The following is an 18,454-nucleotide window of genomic DNA, read 5'->3' as shown; positions in this document are numbered from 1 at the left end:
CAGACTAACACACACACCACTAGGCTTATATATATTAGATAGGAAAAAACAACATAATTTAAGTGGCAAACTAAGTGCTCATTTATACTTCTAGATTACTTTATGTATGTTATTATAAAAACAATGACAATCTCACTTTTAAATCATCTACAAATCTTTAATATAATGTACAAGTAACAAACAGCCAACACAAACACTCTCTATTAAAAAGGTACTTTCTAACTACAGCATTTTTTGTTTTAATCAGGAAACTCTCAAATATGAGAGTATAATTGTTGAAATATTAGAGTTTTCAAAGCAAGGGAATGTGTTACATATAGTTTGAAGTAGAACAATCTGTGTGCAGATGATTATTCAACATTTTAACAGAAAGAAAATACAAGAAAACAGGAAGAAAATACACAGGGCAAACAGTGCAAATGCTGTGTTGTGACCTAATGCTCCTATTTGTATACAAATTACCTTATTTACACAGGAAAGCACATGGGTGGAGATGGTAAAATGTTACATTGTGACATGAATAACTATCACTGTTCCGTATTTGGCCATGAAATTTTGTACATTTGACTGCTGTACTTTGGCATTAAGTGTTCTTAGTCCTACCAAACACACCCCACAGCAGAATGAATTGTCATCACTCCACCTATAAACATAAATTCTGTGAAATGTGAATTTACCAAATTATATGGCCGGAAATTTGCGCCTCTGTAAAATGCCCTGTTCCACCGTGGAACTTGGTTTGCACAAAATTTTGCAACAATTTCACCCAAATCTATGATACATCATAATCACATTTATCATCAGTGAATTGTTATTGTGTAAAAGAATAGGACATTTATAGTTCTATTCTGCTGTAATGTTCGGAAGGCTCCCAAATAATGGGAGGTTCTCCCGGTCTCCCGAAAGAGCAGACAATTCTCACACATCATCAAACATACGCCTCATTCAAAATACACAGCAAAACCTAATTTAAGGGGCAAACTTTAAATGTTGGTAAGGAGGCAAACTTTAAATGTTGGTAAGGGGGCAAACTTTAAATGTTGGTAAGGGGACAAACTTTAAATGTTGGTAAGGGGCAAACTTTAAATGTTGGTTTATAGTTCTTGCCCCGTCCACTTCATCAGCAAGACAAATCCACTTTTTTCGTCCAGAGCGGAGGTATGAAAAGTCTTGAAGTATGAATAAATTTAAAGCATGATCTTTGTTTGGTGGTAATGCAGAAGGAATTAGGCATCCATGTTGTTAGTGATAAATTACTTGGTTAAGAGTAATTGATTGTGAATATAATGCTTTGAGGAAACATATCCTGCATTTTTCGACTTGCAAAATCAGGTTCTTAAGCTTCAGGAATTTCCTAGAAACATAGAAATGACGTACAGATCAGCTTACATCCTGTGATTTACTGCAGAATACCCTTAATTCTGTCACAGCAAATTATACTGCCTAGATCTTATACACGTCATTAGTCATACTTTATATAACACACATCTGTGTACATTTTATGCAAACTCTGAGGGTTCCAATTACATAAAGTGCAATCTGTTGTAAGGTTATGTTCTCACTGATATCACCTTTCTACGTTATTTATTTCATAACATTGTTATTTTTTTACTATCTGCCTCTCCCCTCGCCATACATATCACCCTACTTCCACATGCAGTGATCTGTGCAGTGTGCATAGGTCTACTAACCAGGGATGGAGCTGATAATGGACTGAAGCTGCCCCATTCAACCAGGAATATTCTAAATATGGCTATAGGACACTGTTCCCGCTAGGCTGAACATGGAATCAGGAAACTGATGATGTGTTATGGTCATGTTTGCCAGTGGGGAGGGAACTAAACATATATTCACAATTAGGGGCGTCAATTAAATAGAAATTAAACACAAGTATGGTATTATAACTTAGAATGACTATGGCAGAATAACGATCTAAACTCCTAGTTTATTTTAAAAAAACAATATTATTTTATTTAAAAGTATGTAATAATTTCAATTAAAATACAACTATAGATATATATAATGCTATGGTACATGAAGACCTTATAAGCCAGATGCAAATACCTATATAATGTAAAGAGTCATATTAGGATAAGTACAAAATCGACAACTGTTCTGAATTTTCCTGCGCTCCCACACACCTGCTGCAACTGGATTTATAACAATGTCACCCCACAGCATTAATACATCGAGCACCAAACACACACAATATAGTCCAAGTTTGCACTGGTGCAAACACATATAGCAATTCAATGTTCAATAAAAAGATTTTCTTTAAAATGACATGTTCTGTTTTATATTAGGTGCTCTTCTTTATTTCTGCTATTATTCCTGTATACAAGGGTTACAGTATGTTCTGTATTCTTCTCTTTTACATGGCGATATGGGAGGAATAGCGAAGAACACATAATATAAGAAGACAGAGCACGTCATTTTAAAGAAAATCTTTTTATTGAACTGTTGTATGTCAGTGAATTGGCATTTGTGTTTGTACCAGCGCAAACTTGAACTATATTGTGTTTTTTTAATATTAGGATATATATATATATATATATATATATATATATATATATATATATATATAAATTCACTGTTTTATTCTCTTGTCAGGATGGATAATATAGCTTCTGCAGTGTGTTCAGCAGTCACACCTGTAATATTCAAAATATTTACAAAGCCCCATTGCCCTATCACTGGCTATTACAGTTAGATCTCCAACTGGACACTGGACACTTGTTGGCACCGGTGTTCCCACCCACAGCACAAGTCAGCTATTTATGCTTCCCCCCAAGCACTGCACTAGCTGATTCCTTAATTGATTAGGCCCAGGTGCTCCACCTGTATTCCTGTGTGTGTGTGTGTGTGTGTGTGTGTGTGTGTGTGTGTGTGTGTGTGTGCGCATGTGTGTGTGTGTGTACACTTAACTCTCTCTGCATCCTCAGCCTGCAGTTTTCCTTTGTCACTATATATATATATATATATATATATATATATAAAATATAAATGTCTAGTGGCGTGTGTTAGTCTGTCTGTCTGTGTCTGTGTGTGTGTGGAAAAAATAAAATCAAGCTGCAGCGCCACCTGCTGGGCGGAGTTATACACTGACCTACTAAATTCTTAGTGTGTGTGGGAAAAAAATTCAGAAAGGGCTGAAATTTGGTATACTAAGATGTTTTTAATTTGTTAATTTAATTTGTTAATTGTTAAAAGTGTTTATAAAGATTTAAAAAAAAAATATATATATTTCTTGAAGGAAAAGTGACAGTTGGGAGTGGTTGGTGGTTGCCGGGGGTGACAGTGGGGAGTGGTTGGTGGTTGCCGGGAGTGACAGTGGGGAGTGGTTGGTGGTTGAGGCCTGGGCTATGGCCCAAATGCATGACAAGAACCTTTTTAACACCTTAAGTAGCTTGATTTGACTAGAATGCATGAGTATCATGCACGGGTTAACTTGTATATATATATATATATAAAATACACACACGCACAAACACACACACACACACACACACACACACACACACACACACACACACACACACACACACACACACATTAAAGCGTATATTCCAAAACATACTAGTAGGTTAATTGGCTGCTATCAAAAATTGACCCTAGTCTGTCCATATCTGTCTGTCTCTGTCTGTCTGTGTGTCTATATTAGGGAATTTAGACTGTAAGCTCCAATGGGGCAGGGACTGATGTGAATGAGTTCTCTGTACAGCGCTGCGGAATTAGTGGCTCTATATAAATAAATGATGATGGTGATATTCCACAAACAACAAATTCAAGATCATAGGGTTTATCATAAAATCTCAAAACTGACAGGAATGTCATTATGTAAAACTAGAGCTTATGGGGAGTAAGAGTACCTATACCTCCTCGCAGGAAGATCAGGTAAATTAAGTAGGCAAGTGTGCATCAAGTTATATTACTGTATGACCTTGACACTTTTGCGAGATAATGGCAAGATAGTATCTATAGCCACACAGCAAAGGTTGGTGGACAAGTTTTCCTTGTTCACTCTTGTCGGAGTTCTAGTTCCTATAATAAGCCATCCTTATGTTTCTATCCTCTCTACTTAAAATAGACTGTAAATCCCTGAGATTGTGAGCAGGGACTTCCAAATTCTTTTTCACATATGCACATATTTTTGGACCTTTTATGTCCCTTTTTGTTATGTATACACTGTGTTTCCCCCACCGTGTCCAGTGCTGTCCAGTGCTGTGCAGTACTGTGCAGTACTGTGACGTGATACAAAGCAACAACAATTATAATGTAATTATGTAAGTGTTGGTACAAGACAAAGTGTGTTTTAATACGACTTCTCTGGAAGCATGTGGGTGGCAAAACGAATCACCTGTCAGGAGATAACTGCAGGAAGTTCAGGAAATGCATCTGAAACAGCCAAGTCACCAGTAGAAGCACACTACGCATTGTCATTTCCGACAAGCAAATCTCATAAATTACAGCCTCTGTTATAGCATCTGAACAGGTATGCGGGTAACTTTAGACCATGCTAATGGTGCCTGTCAATATAATACATTTCCTTTAATGGTTTAGTTACTTTTGGACTATCAGTAAAAACCTAAAAATTCTCACCTGTTTAGGAGACTTTTGTTCCATCTGTCATGGCCCTTTCTTCAGTCTCTTTGTTTTCTTTGCTCTTTATATTCTGACGTCTTTTCATACTTTGTGCCAGTCTTTGAAATACTTGATTATCAAAAAATAAATTATATATTATTATATTTATAATGTGCTGATTACGCAATTCATTACTGGTTTCATGAGACCATCTGATAAAGACTATAAAAAGAGAAGGTTCTTTATAGATCACAAAAGAGGAAATCCATAGCACAAGTGCTCTTTTGGGACTTGTCCATTGTTATGTAAATGTGCCTAGTATTTTTTTGGGGGGTGGGGCATTTGGATCTAGAGGCCAAGATGGTGGCATTTGTGGGGTGTAAAATTTTGCACCAGCCGATGGCGGTGGGGGGGGGGGCAGATTGAGAGCATTCCTTGCTAGGTGCAATTAATTTTGCAAGAGGATTATTTAAATGAGATAGGGAGTTGAATAGGACACATCTACAGAGGCTTACCCTGATTTGTAAGGGGGATCCAAGGCCACAAAAGTCCTTGGATTTTCTGTCAACTTTGAGTTCCTGGAGATCAGGTATTGTCTCTATAATTATAATGGGAATTTTGCATTTTCTGGTTACATTTCTATTGGGAAGCACATTTTTAGGTGCACTTCAATGTCCCAATGTCCCCTGACTCACTCATGATTCACTAGTGCTATGAATTAGCAGTATTTTAGGAGAAAAATGGAAAAGTTGAAATTAATGAAATTTTAGGAGGTTGGACTTTGATGTGCCACTTCTTACTGTTTCCACCCTACTTCTTTTCAGGTTTATCTGCCAATGCACAAAACTAGACGCATAATGCTTTTATAGTTTTGTTGCTAAATACTGTTGAAGTAGGCATGTACCTTAAATGCATTGGCAGACAAGCATTTGCACACATAACAACGCATTGTGGGTCCACATATTTTCTGACTCCTAAGTGATCTTAATGATCTTCTTCTTGTCTACTGTATTCATTAGCTACTTCTTCTGTAGGTCACACTTGCACCTCACGTGCACCTGTCATCTACACACAATGGAAGCAGCCATTTTGCAGGCTGATCTAGGACTCAAGAGAATGCAGATTATCAATTCAAATGGATCCAGTGACATCACTGAGACACTTCAAGGCCAATTTTCAGACACTAGTTCTTAGTGAATTGAAAGGTTGTATTCTCATGAATATTGGTTCACCAAAAAACTGACTTCCTCCTCAAAAGGTGAACTCTTACCATGTTGAATTGTAGAGTAACCTCCCTTTTACTTTATTCCTTATTTTAGACACATGTTTGCATGACAAGTAGGCCCCTTTTTGCAACTCCCAAGGATGCTTTTCCTGTGTACTCTCCCATTGTCACAGAAAAGAACTCCAAACGCATTTCATTGGTAAAATACAAATAAACACACCAATAGAAACATAAGAAAAAAAAAACATTGTAGTAGGAAACTATGAAACAAGTGACAGTCTGTTGTCTTGTAATTCTGCCTCACTAGACCTGAGCATCCTGGTAGACATGTAGAATTGTTTGGAAACAGTGGACCTGAATCATTAAGGAACGGTAATGGGGTCTTTGCGTATAATCTGCAAATTTGATCTGCGAACCAGGCCATACACAACTAAACGCATCAACATTGAATTCATCTTCGTATGCAAAGGATTGCTTACTACGGCTTAAGATCTCTGGGAGGGAACAGGGCAGAGAAGGAGCGTTCTTCCATAGTCAATGTACAGTAGGGGCATTTTTTGTGACTTTATAATCCGCATAGGTATTGGACATATCCTACAGTGTCTTGTGTAGTAGAACACAGCAGACCTACACCCGAATTCATTAACGCACGTATCTTCTGATCTCCCCTTTGTTGAATTTACGTATGCCCGAATTCCGTGCGTACTTAAAACAAAAGCACGTTGCGCTCAGTATGAGTGCCTTGATGAATTAGGCCCTTTATGTGCATTTTCTCATGGAACTTTCAGACTATAGTTACACAATATGTTTGATACATACAGTATAAGTTAATGTATAACGGGTTAAATTTTAAACAAGGTTGATTCTGGAAGATCAACACAGTTATCTTGTTTACATTTTTTTGAATGGTAATGTGGAATTTGAAATCTGGTATCAGCCTGTACTTCCAAAACACATTTTCACTTAGTTTATGACTCTTGTGCATTCGAGCTATGCAGTTGTTTTGTAGATATTAGTGCGCAAAAAAAGAGATGTTATAAATATAATTACAGTACCTGTTTTACTTACCGCTAAGGACTGAGGCTGTTTGCTTATATTTACCCTTTGTTTTATCGTCAGACATTTTTTTGGGATCAAAGTTCCGTTTCCCAGCTGCAAATAGAATATTTAAAATATAATTGAAATTCTCTACAACAGTGTTTTTCAGAGTATTTTAGTAATGTCTCCTCTTTATGTCTCTTCCTACTGATTCTGAGTGAGAGCAGTACATTATACGGGAAGTGGACGGCCTCTTCACCAGCTTGACTATAGTTTAATCTATTGTTTGGCCTGTAGGGCCTGATTCATTAAGGAAAGTAAAGTAAAAGAAATGAGTACCTTTGAACCTTGGCCGAACCATGTTGCATTGGAGGGGGGACTAAATTTAAAATTTGAGGACAGATTTGTAATTGAGGTAGGGCATGTCCTAGATAAACTTTATATTTCAGTGTAAAAATAAGCTATCAAGTATTTATGTGCTACATGAAAACACAAACAGTATTTAACTTATGTACAAAATAATAAACTAATTTGCACCCCTTGCATTGTAACATGGTTTTGTCCAGGAGAGAACTTACTAATTTTTTTGCCTTACTTTCCTTAATAAATCAGGCCCAGGGGGCAGGCTGGGCTGGGGGCCTTGGGGGCATGTGCCCCCGGGCCAGTCTTATAGTGGGCCTCCTTGGACTGGGTCATGTGATGTCACAACGCTGCCAGTGAGAGGAGCCGCGATCAAGCAGAGAAGCGAGAAAAGAAGCATAGAAGGTAAGTACAGACTACAGAAAGCAGGGGAGGGGCACAGAAAGAGAGGGCTACAGAAAATGAGGGGAGCAGAAAGAGAGGGCTACAGAAAAATGAGGGGGCAGAAAGATAGGGCTACAGAAAAATGAGGGGGCAGAAAGAGAGGGGTACAGAAAAACGAGGGGGGCTGAAAGAGACGGCTACAGAAAAATAAGGGGGCAGAAAGAGGTGAGCTCCGGCATCTTTTTTTTTTTTTTACAAAAAAAGCACTGGTCCTATGAAAATAAAGATTAAATAAAAATATCTGTTTCCCCTATTAGAATTTAAATGGGAATGAATCAGTCAATGCAATACAATTTTGTAATTTTGTACCCTGGCTTGCTGGAGCTGGACTGTTCATTTTTATTTGAACAATTGAGGACATGCAATTTACTATACGGACTATGCACAGCACTTTTTTGTTTCTTTGTTTGGTAGATATTTGAGTGAATCCACCTCCATCTATTATATATATATATATATATATATATATATATATATATATATATATACACACACAACTCCTGACGAAGTTGTTTTATACGAAACGCGTAGAGGGTTCAAGGTGTACTAGCTGTGAGAACTGCCAGTAATTATTTACGAGCATATACGACATCTTGACAATTAATATCCTACATGCCAATACTTGAAGGATCTCTGATACGTGTATTTTTATATGTGATTTTAACTAATGCATGAAAATAATTCACTATGGAAGTGACCCCGTCTGTTTGATGGTTTAGATAATGGTTTACCCGTGTAGATCAGTCTGAAAGTGGGGAAGACGCGTGGCTACACACCGCTAGTGCTACAAGAAATTTATAAGGACATTGTGAAAGATCACGGACTTGTGATTGGTATCTATACCATATAAAGACTGTGAGTGTTATCTTGAGGCACAATGTATATTTTTATCATTATAGATATATATATATATATATATATATATATATATATATATATATATATATCTAATATATAAATGCCTAGTGGCGTGTGTTAGTCTGTCTGTGTGTGTGTGTGGAAAAAATAAAACCAAGCTGCAGCGCCACCTGCTGGGCGGAGTTATACACTGACCTACTAAATTCTTAGTGTGTGTGGAAAAAAAATTCAGAAAGGGCTGAAATTTGGTATACTAAGATGTTTTTAATTTGTTAATTTAATTTGTTAATTGTTAAAAGTGTTTATAAAGATTTAAAAAATATATATATATATTTCTTGAAGGAGAAGTGACAGTGGGGAGTGGTTGGTGGTTGCCGGGGGTGACAGTGGGGAGTGGTTGGTGGTTGCCGGGGGTGACAGAGTGAAAGGAGTGTGATAGTCAGGACCGCTGAGAGAGATCCCTGTGTCTGGATAGACATCTGTATAAATGTGGCGATGAAAATGAAGGATGAGGTGATGGAGAAGAATGATGAGGTGGTGACATGTGGACAAAACCATGTTAAAAAATGGCGCTTACGTCGGGAAGTAACGCTCTTCCCCTGAGGAGGCCTGGGCTATAGCCCAAATGCATGACAAGAACCTTTTTAACACCTTAAGTAGCTTGATTTGACTAGAATGCATGAGTATCATGCACGGGTTAACTTGTATATATATGTATATATATATATATATATATATATATATATATATATAGGGCCATAAGGTAAACATCCAGGAGTATCGAAAGAACTAAGAGAAGTGCAGGCAGCACCATTAACCGAACTTAAAATGATTGACTATTTAGAGTCAAACAAATGACACGATTGAAGGCAGCATGGGTTTACTGCTAGGAGATTGTTTCACAGAAACCTAATGGATGTTTTTGGCTCCATACCTAGGTTAACAGGCACCAACAGATCATCCTTGGATCTTCCACAAAGACAGTGGAATAGATAAAGGTTTGGCTAAAGGACAGGGGATACAGTGTGGCAGTGTATGGTGTAAGCAGAGATGAAGGGCTGCATGGTTACACGTTTGGACATAAGGCAAGTGGTCATCAACAGCTTAAAAATCGGAAACGTTTTACAATCAAAGTCACACTTGTTATCAAACATACAGCAGTAGTACAGACGGAGCGTCCTCTTTGTACCACAATTGGGTCTTCTCCATAGGAGATAAATGTGCTGGATCCTGCTGCCATTGCACTGCACATTCACATACACACATGTGAGTGCAGCATGCCTTAAGGCAGGCTCTACAAACAACACTGCAAGTTTAAATTTTTTTTTTACCACCTGACAGATGCTATATTGCCCCATCTGTACGTTAATTCACGTAAGTGAGTCTCTTATCTTTTGTTAAGTAATATATATTAACACATTACTGGAAGTAAACATCAGCAACTTGTCCCCATTTAGTACTAAACCTACCTAACAATACATTAATTAGAGATAGAACTTGGGAGTACGTGGGTACTTTCACCCACCTGAGCTACCACAGCATTTCCCGGAGGGTGGATGTAGGGCAATGTTGTTTTTCCATAGTGATCAATGATATAGCTAGGGGCGGATTGGAAAATTAGAGCGGCCCTGGAAAAAATGATGAAAGTGGCCTCGTGTAGGCGGGGTAGACGGGGTCAATTGCAGGCGGAGTTAGCACACCATTTGCACCAGCCACATCCATTTTAGGTGAGGCAAAAGCAATACGCAATGATAGGCGGAGCCCGCCTATCACAGTTGGCGGAGCTATCACACAGGTATGCGAATCATTAGTAGGTGAAGCAAACACAAGTATGCAGAGTCAGCATACCAGTGGGCACAGTACACACAACGGTAATGGGAGTGGAGCAGCTTAATTCAGCAGAGTTCCCAGCGTTCGTATTAATTTAATAGTACTTGGGTCTCCCATCGGTTCAAAAGTCTCTCTAACACTATAAATGAAAGAAAAAAGCACATTGCCTCTGCCCACCTGTATGCAAAACTTTAGGGTGTCACAAACATGGTGGTATGTGCCCTAACCCCCAAAAAAAGGTCCAAATGCCCTTTATTCCTCCCAGTGTCCTTTGTACCTCTTCTTTGCTTTAGGGGTGGGATTTCAAAGATAAACACATATTTATAAATAAAACTGTGATAACTTGTAAACACACTAGCAGGAACAATTAAAAAAAAAACTTTTATTTTTTGAATTAATTGAAGATACTCCCATGGATGTGCCATACAAAATGTATTACAAGGTTTATACTGTTCTGCATGATAATTTGGCCAGTATTAGTTATACATATACATTGCAAAGAACATCCTAGTGACCGACATATAATGCAGGGAGCATTCTTGTGACCACAATACAGAGACCGTCCTACTGACTCCATATAGTACAAAGAGCATCAGTATATGTGTGTCCACTGTGTCTGTCCCTTTATATGTGTGTCAGGTGTGTCTGTCCCTGTATATGTGCCCACTGTGTCTGTCCCTGTATATGTGTGTCCTGTGTGTCTGTCTGTGTATATGTGTGCCCACTGTGTCTGTCCCAGTATATGTGTGCCCACTGTGTCTGTCCTTGTATATGTGTGCCTACTGTGTCTGTCCCTGTATATGTGTATCCAGTGTGTCTGTCCCTGTATATGTGCCCACTGTGTCTGTCCCAGTATATGTGTGCCCACTGTGTCTGTCCTTGTATATGTGTGCCTACTGTGTCTGTCCCCATATATATGTGCCCACTGTCTGTCCCTGTATGTGTGCCTACTGTGTCTGTCCCTGTATATGTGTGCCCACTGTCTGTCCCTGTATATGTGTGCCCACTGTTACTGTCCCTGTATATGTGTGCCCACTGTCTGTCCCTGCATATATGTGCCCACTGTGTCTGTCCCTGCATATGTGTGCCCACTGTGTCTGTCCCAGTATATGTGTGCCTACTGTGTCTGTCCCTGTATATGTGTGCCCACTGTGTCTGTCCCTGTATATGTGTGCCCACTGTGTCTGTCCCAGTATATGTGTGCCCACTGTGTCTGTCCCAGTATATGTGTGCCTACTGTGTCTGTCCCTGTATATGTGTGCCCACTGTCTGTCCCTGTATATGTGTGCCTACTGTGTCTGTCCCTGTATATATGTGCCCACTGTGTCTGTCCTTGTATATGTGTGCCCACTGTGTCTGTCCCAGTATATTTGTGCCTACTGTGTCTGTCCCTGTATATGTGTGCCCAGTGTCTGTCCCTGTATATGTGTGCCCACTGTGTCTGTCCCTATATATGTGTGCCCACTGTGTCTGTCCCAGTATATGTGTGCCCACTTTCTGTCCCTGTATATGTGTGCCTACTGTGTCTGTCCCTGTATATGTGTGCCCACTGTGTCTGTCCCAGTATATGTGTGCCCACTGTGTCTGTCCCTGTATATGTGTGCCCACTTTCTGTCCCTGTATATGTGTGTCCACTGTGTCTGTCCTTGTATATGTGTGCCTACTGTGTCTGTCCCTGTATATATGTGCCCACTGTGTCTGTCCCTGTATATGTGTGCCCACTGTGTCTGTCCCTGTATATGTGTGCCCACTTTCTGTCCCTGTATATATGTGCCCACTGTCTGTCCCTGTATATGTGTGCCCACTGTGTCTGTCCCTGTATATGTGTGCCTACTGTGTCTGTCCTTGTATATGTGTGCCCACTGTGTCTGTCCCAGTATATATGTGCCCACTTTGTCTGTCCCTGTATATGTGTGCCCACTTTGTCTGTCCCAGTATATGTGTGCCCACTTTGTCTGTCCCAGTATATGTGTGCCCACTGTGTCTGTCCCAGTATATGTGTGCCCACTGTGTCTGTCCCAGTATATGTGTGCCCACTTTGTCTGTCCCAGTATATGTGTGCCCACTTTGTCTGTCCCAGTATATGTGTGCCCATTGTGTCTGTCCCATTATATGTGTGTCCACTGTGTCTGTCCCAGTATATGTGTGCCCTGTGCCTGTACCAGTATATGTGTGCCCAATGTATATGTACCCAGTGCCTGTACCAGTATATGGTTGCTGATGTACGTGTACCCACTATCTGTATCTGTGTATGTGTGTATAGTGTGTGTACCTGTAGTTTCTAAAAAATGACTTACCATAAGATGTCCAGGGACAGCACAGAGTGGCCTCAGTACATAGGAAGTGGGTCAGGCGTGGAGTGTGAGGGGGGTGGGACCAACTGAGAGGAGGCAGGGACTGTGTATTGTAGCAATAGGCTGCATGGCCCCTGCTTTGAAAATGAGGCAAACGGGAGGGATTAAGGTGGAGCTTTATTAAAGAATAATCCAGGAGACCGCAGACTTGCCCGAAGAATCACCAAATGTAAATAACTAATTAATATTTTCTTTAAATCTTCACCTTCCCCCTAAAAAAAGACATTAGAACGATTCCTGAGGCCACCGGCCTACCGGGAAAAGTCCTCGTAAGTTCTATGGTCAATCCGCTCCTGTTTATAGCCCACAGTGTATGCTGCTATTTGAGAAATGTCTATAGCTCTTGACATTGGAGGGTTGGCAAATTTTAGCCCGGGGAGCAAATCTCAATTGAGCAACCTATTTTAAAAGAAAAACATGCAGGATGTCGGGTTAAGTGTTTAAACACTTAACCCGACATTGCGTCTTTAAATTAACATTAATAGAAGTCGCAATGACATCAAAGTATAGTGCCGGAGAGCTTTTAATCCGGAATAAGTTGCGGTCAGCATTCTGGTGCCATCGGAGATGTGCAGCGTCGATTTTCAGGCAAGTATATTTATATTGAAATCGGTTTTTACTAATTTCGGTTTTTATTTGTAGGTCTCCTTGGTGTTGGATTTTTCACTATCGAAAAACCGTATCCAACTCCTTTCATCAGCAATGCTTTCATTGACTAAACAGTGGTACAAATGTACTTTTACCTGTTTTTTTCCATTACCTGTACTTGCTCAATCCTTTCCTTGCTATAGATTAATGCGCTCTCATTGCGCAAAGCAGCTTAGTCCAATAGTCCTTGTTACCCTGTCTGTCTCGCTTTGCAGCAGCCTCTCTTATTGCTAGTTTTCCTTGCAGTCACACTTGCTAGCTACCACTTTTACTTTTATTTATTTTTTTTACTTCAGCCTCTTATTCACCTTTTCTAGCACTGCAACTCAATGTTCATAATATCCCCTTTCTTTCTTCTGGACAGACATTTGTGTATTTTCATTCAATTTCACCTCTAGCTCTGAAAGAGTGACCTCCTCCCTGATGCAACAAAGGTTAGACCAGGCCTGGACAACCTGCAGCTCTCTAGGTGTTGTGAAACTACAAGTCCCAACATACCCTGCCAGATATTGTCTAGTTAACGACTGGCAAACACGCTGGGGCTTGTAGTTTCACAACACCTGCAGAGCCACAGATTGTCTGGTATAGACCTTCCCCTCTCACATTACACTGACTGGTCTGTACATGCATGACGGAGACAGAGCTCATATTCATCTCTGTGACCAACCATACAACCCACCACTATAACCAATGTCATAGCCACTACACAAACAAAAAAACGGGGCTTACAGGCAGCATACTTTAATACAAGTCACTTCTAATTTCTAAAATAACTTAAAGTAGGGTTCCATTATTTCTTATAATACACATGTTTTTCTAACGAATACTAAAATTTTAGTATCAGAACTAAATGCTTATACATATATTATTTACAGGAGATTATATATTAAAATCACTTGTGACTTATAAACTTGTTTCTTTCATTTAACCTTGTGATTATTCTATAAAAATGGGAATAAGTTTAGACATTTATTAAAATTCCTTGCAATAATATTAATAAAAGCAATACAATGGAATGCAACACAGGATAATATTCTAGAGAATATAAACAGGGGCGAGCTGGGCCGGGGGGCAGGGGGGCATCGCACAGAATCAAAGATGTTAGGGCCGGCCGCAGAGTCCAAATCGCCGATTTTCACTGGCGGCTGCATCCCATGACATGGGATGCGGCCGCATCATCAATGACGCGGCCGCATCCCGTGTCGCGTGATGAGGTCGCCTGTGCACCCCCCAGGCTGAAATTGCCAGCCCGCGCCTGAATATAAACCCCCCTCTTTCTCGCCTACTCTCCTTATCCTGTTTATTACTCTTTCACAGGAGCTCAATAAGCAGCTGTGCGTGAAAGTGTGTATGTTTTATAACATATTGCTGCTTCTCTTTTACAATAGAGATATGTGATATTAAATACTTTCGTGTCAAAAAAGACTAAAGTATTATAGGAGTGATACCTTTATTGGCTACATATCTTGACAATAGAGGTAGTAAACCTGTCACTGGACTGATGATTTTATTCATGATTTGACTAAAAACAACATTATTATTATTATTATTATTATTATCATTTATTTGTTGGGCTCCACAAGGTTTCCGCAGCGCCGTACATAGTACAAACAGTAGACCGTACAGGGTTAAACAGTACAGAACGATAAACACAAAGTACCAATGCTTCAGTAACTCCAGGACAGCCATAAGGAGTAAGGACAGAGCAGAAGAACAGGTATGGAGACACGGGGGAAGAGGGGCCCTGCTCATAAGAGCTTACATCCTAAGGGAGGGTGGACAAATCAGACACGAGAGGGAGCTGGTGATGCCAGGGGAGTGAAGGAATAGCGAGCAGAGTAGATGAGGGGTTAAGTGGACACATACACACATACAGAACCTGATTCATTAAGGAAAGTAAGGCATAAAAACAAGTACATTTTCTCCTTGACAAAACCATGGTATAATGCAAGGGGTGCAAATTAGTTTATTATTTTGCACATAAGGAAAACACTGGCTGTTTTTTCATGTAGCACACAAATACTTCATAGCTATATTTGTACAGTGAAATATAATGTTGATCTAGGACATGCCCTTTCTCAACTATAAATGTGTCCCCATGTTTTAAATGTAGCTCCCCCTCCAATGCAGCATGGTTCTGCCAAGGTGTAAAGTTACTCATTTTTTTTGCTTTACTTTCCTTAATAAATCAAGCCCACCGCATTCTAAAACAACCAAACTGTTTTTCTATTGTGTTGTATTAAAATGTTGATTTGTTTTTACCTATTTTATTGGATAGAAGCGAGCTGATGAACAGGCTGTCAAGGACTTTTAAAATACATAATGTGGATTTCAATACAAAAGACTAATGAAGCATTGTATGGATTACTTATAAGTAAAGACCTGCAGCAACAAGTCCATAAGAGCTGATGTCTCTGCCGTTATTAAACTTACATGTGCAAATATGCTGTACTCAAGTTGTAGAACAAAAGTTGCACAATGAATCCTGTGTGTAAAATAAATACAAACAAATATACAATGTTTCAAACAATATCTACACTAAATATACTTTATTAGTATCCTGTGCGAAGAGCGTAAGAAAATATGGAGCAAAATAAAGTAATGAAATAGTAGACTGTAGAAAAGTTGCGTTACCTGTCAATGATGTCCAGAGATTACGGCGATTGCTGCAGCTCTCGGTTGCTCTGCACCAAGATGAATAATGAGCTGAGAAATGCAGACAGAAATTCTAATGCCAGGAAATGGGTGGAAACAAAAATGAGCTGTAAACTCAACCATGAACTGGGATTGGGTGAAGATAAGATTGTATAAACTTGAATTACCTGTACTTTAGGAAGCTGGTGACACAATGCTTCTTTTTATTGAGTTGTAAAAGATTGATTTGCTTCTAAACAAAAGCAATGCTGCCTAAATAAGGCTTCATCATCATCATCATCATTTATTTATATAGCGCCACTAATCGCGCAGCGCTGTACAGAGAACTCATTCACATCAGTCCCTGCCGCATTGGAGCTTACAGTCTAAATTCGCTAATATAGACACACACTCACACACAGTCATAGACAGACAGACAGACAGAGAGGGAGAGACTAGGGTCAATTTTGATAGCAGCCAATTAACCTACCAGTATGTTTTTGGAGTGTGGGAGGAAACCGGAGCACCCGGAGGAAACCCACGCAAACACAGGGAGAACATACAACTCCACACAGATAAGGCCATAGTCGAGAATCGAACTCATGACCCCAGTGCTGCAAGGCAGAAGTGCTAACCTTTTTTTATGTTGTACTTAGCAAACGAGAGAAACATGGATACTGGTCACTTGTACTGTAAGTCATACTTGCCAACTCTCCCGGAATGTCCGGGAGACTCCCGCATTTTGCGAGAGTCTCCCGGACTCCCGGGTTAGTGTGGCAATCTCCCAAATTCTGCCCACTTCACTAGGAAGTGCCCCACTTCCTAGTGAAGTGGGCAAAATTAGGTCATTACGTCACAGGGGGCGGGGCCAAAATGACACAATTTTTGGCGCCCCTTCCCCCTCCCGCCCATCTCCACTGGCAGGCTCCCAGGAAGAGAGCTGAAGAAAGTTGGTAAGTATGCTGTAACTGCATGTAACTACATAAGGATCATCATAAACATTTATGTATATAGTGTCAGCAAATTCCATAGCACTTTACAATTGGGAACAGACATTAATAAAACAATACTGGGTAATACAGACAGACAGAGAGGTAGGAGGTCCCTGCTCGCAAGCTTACAATCTATGGGACAATGGGAGTTTGATACATAAGGTTGAGTGCTACATATTGCATATTGGTCCAGCCTGAGTACAATGGGAAAAAGTGCTTTTTGGACTGTGTGATCAGTCACACAGCAATGTAGGTCACAAGGTTGTTGTCTTGTGTTAACTGTGCAGAGGGTGGTAACAGGGTAATCTAGGGAGATTAAGAGGGTGGTTGAGGAAGATTATAAATTTCTCTCAAGAGGTGGGAGTATTATTGTGTGAGGAAGGGAATTCCACAAAGTGGGTGCAGCCCGAAAAAAAGTCCTGTAACCGAGAATGGGAGGAAGTGATGAGAGATGCAGATCTTGTGTAGAACGAAGGTGACGAGTTGGGAGATATTTTGAGACAAGTGAGGAGATGTGTGTTTGTTCAATTTTGCTGATGGTCTTGTATGCTAGTAGAAGAATTTTCTATTTGATTCATTGAATTGCAGGCAACCAATGACAGAGTGGCTCAGCAGAGGAAGAACGGTTAGCAAGGAAAATCAATCTAGTGCATGAATTAAAGTTTTTTCCAAAAAATCCACCTCTTATGTGTGGAATTATTTTTACCCAAATCCTGACAGCAGTTGTCCAGCAATGTGTAGCATTTGTAAAGCCACAGTCAATAGAGGTAGGGACCTTAACCATCTAGGAACCTCATCTATGTTATGCCATTTGTAGCAAGTTCATGGCAAGCTGTTGGGAAAATCAGAAACTTATGCTAAAAAAATAACAACAAGCAGTCCATCATCAGCTAGGACCCTTCTCTCACCTACATCCCGATACCTGCAATCTACACCCACAACACCGTCCTCATCAATATGCTCAGTAGAGATCGTTAGTCCTCCATCCAAGTTGCTAAGGCTAGATGACTCCTCCACTATCCTGGATTCCTCAGAAGGATTCTTGAGTGTTAGTCCCACTGCTGCTGCTGCTGCTGGGGGTGAATCTTCATCCCAGAAGCAGACCAAGAAGAAGACTACTAGTAGTTTACAACAATTGACTGTTAAACAATCCTTTGCAAGAGGAAGCAAGTATGAAAGCTTTCACCCAGTCACAAAGCGTATCACAGACGCCATGGTGACTATACTTGTATTAGATCTGCGACCAATATCCACTATTAATGCAGTTGGTTTTAGACAATTACTTGAGGTCTTGTGTCCCCATTACCAAATTCCATCACGACACCATTTTACTAGAAAAGCTATTCCTCACCTCTACCAGAAGGTTCATAAAAATTTAATTATTGGGCTACAAAATGCCATTCTGCCCACTGTACACTTAACCACAGATATGTGAACAAGCGGAACTGGGCAAACTAAAGATTATATGACTGTGACAGCCCACCGGGTTG

At 40.0% G+C, this 18,454-nt stretch overlaps 1 long non-coding RNA gene across 1 annotated transcript; it reads right to left on the bottom strand.

Annotated features, from left to right (window-relative positions):
- Positions 1-481: 481 nt before the first annotated feature.
- LOC142152956 (uncharacterized) lies at positions 482-16,053 on the bottom strand. Its single transcript, XR_012691418.1, has 4 exons — positions 15,973-16,053; positions 6,875-6,958; positions 4,600-4,710; positions 482-1,354 (listed from the first exon to the last, which is right to left on the bottom strand). It is a non-coding gene; the product is annotated as an uncharacterized LOC142152956 (long non-coding RNA).
- Positions 16,054-18,454: the final 2,401 nt, after the last annotated feature.

This window comes from Mixophyes fleayi, chromosome 4 (genome assembly GCF_038048845.1).
Source record: "Mixophyes fleayi isolate aMixFle1 chromosome 4, aMixFle1.hap1, whole genome shotgun sequence".
Lineage (NCBI taxonomy): Eukaryota > Metazoa > Chordata > Amphibia > Anura > Limnodynastidae > Mixophyes > Mixophyes fleayi.
Note: the sequence above shows the minus strand (reverse complement) of the source record. Positions and strands in the feature narration are given on the sequence as shown.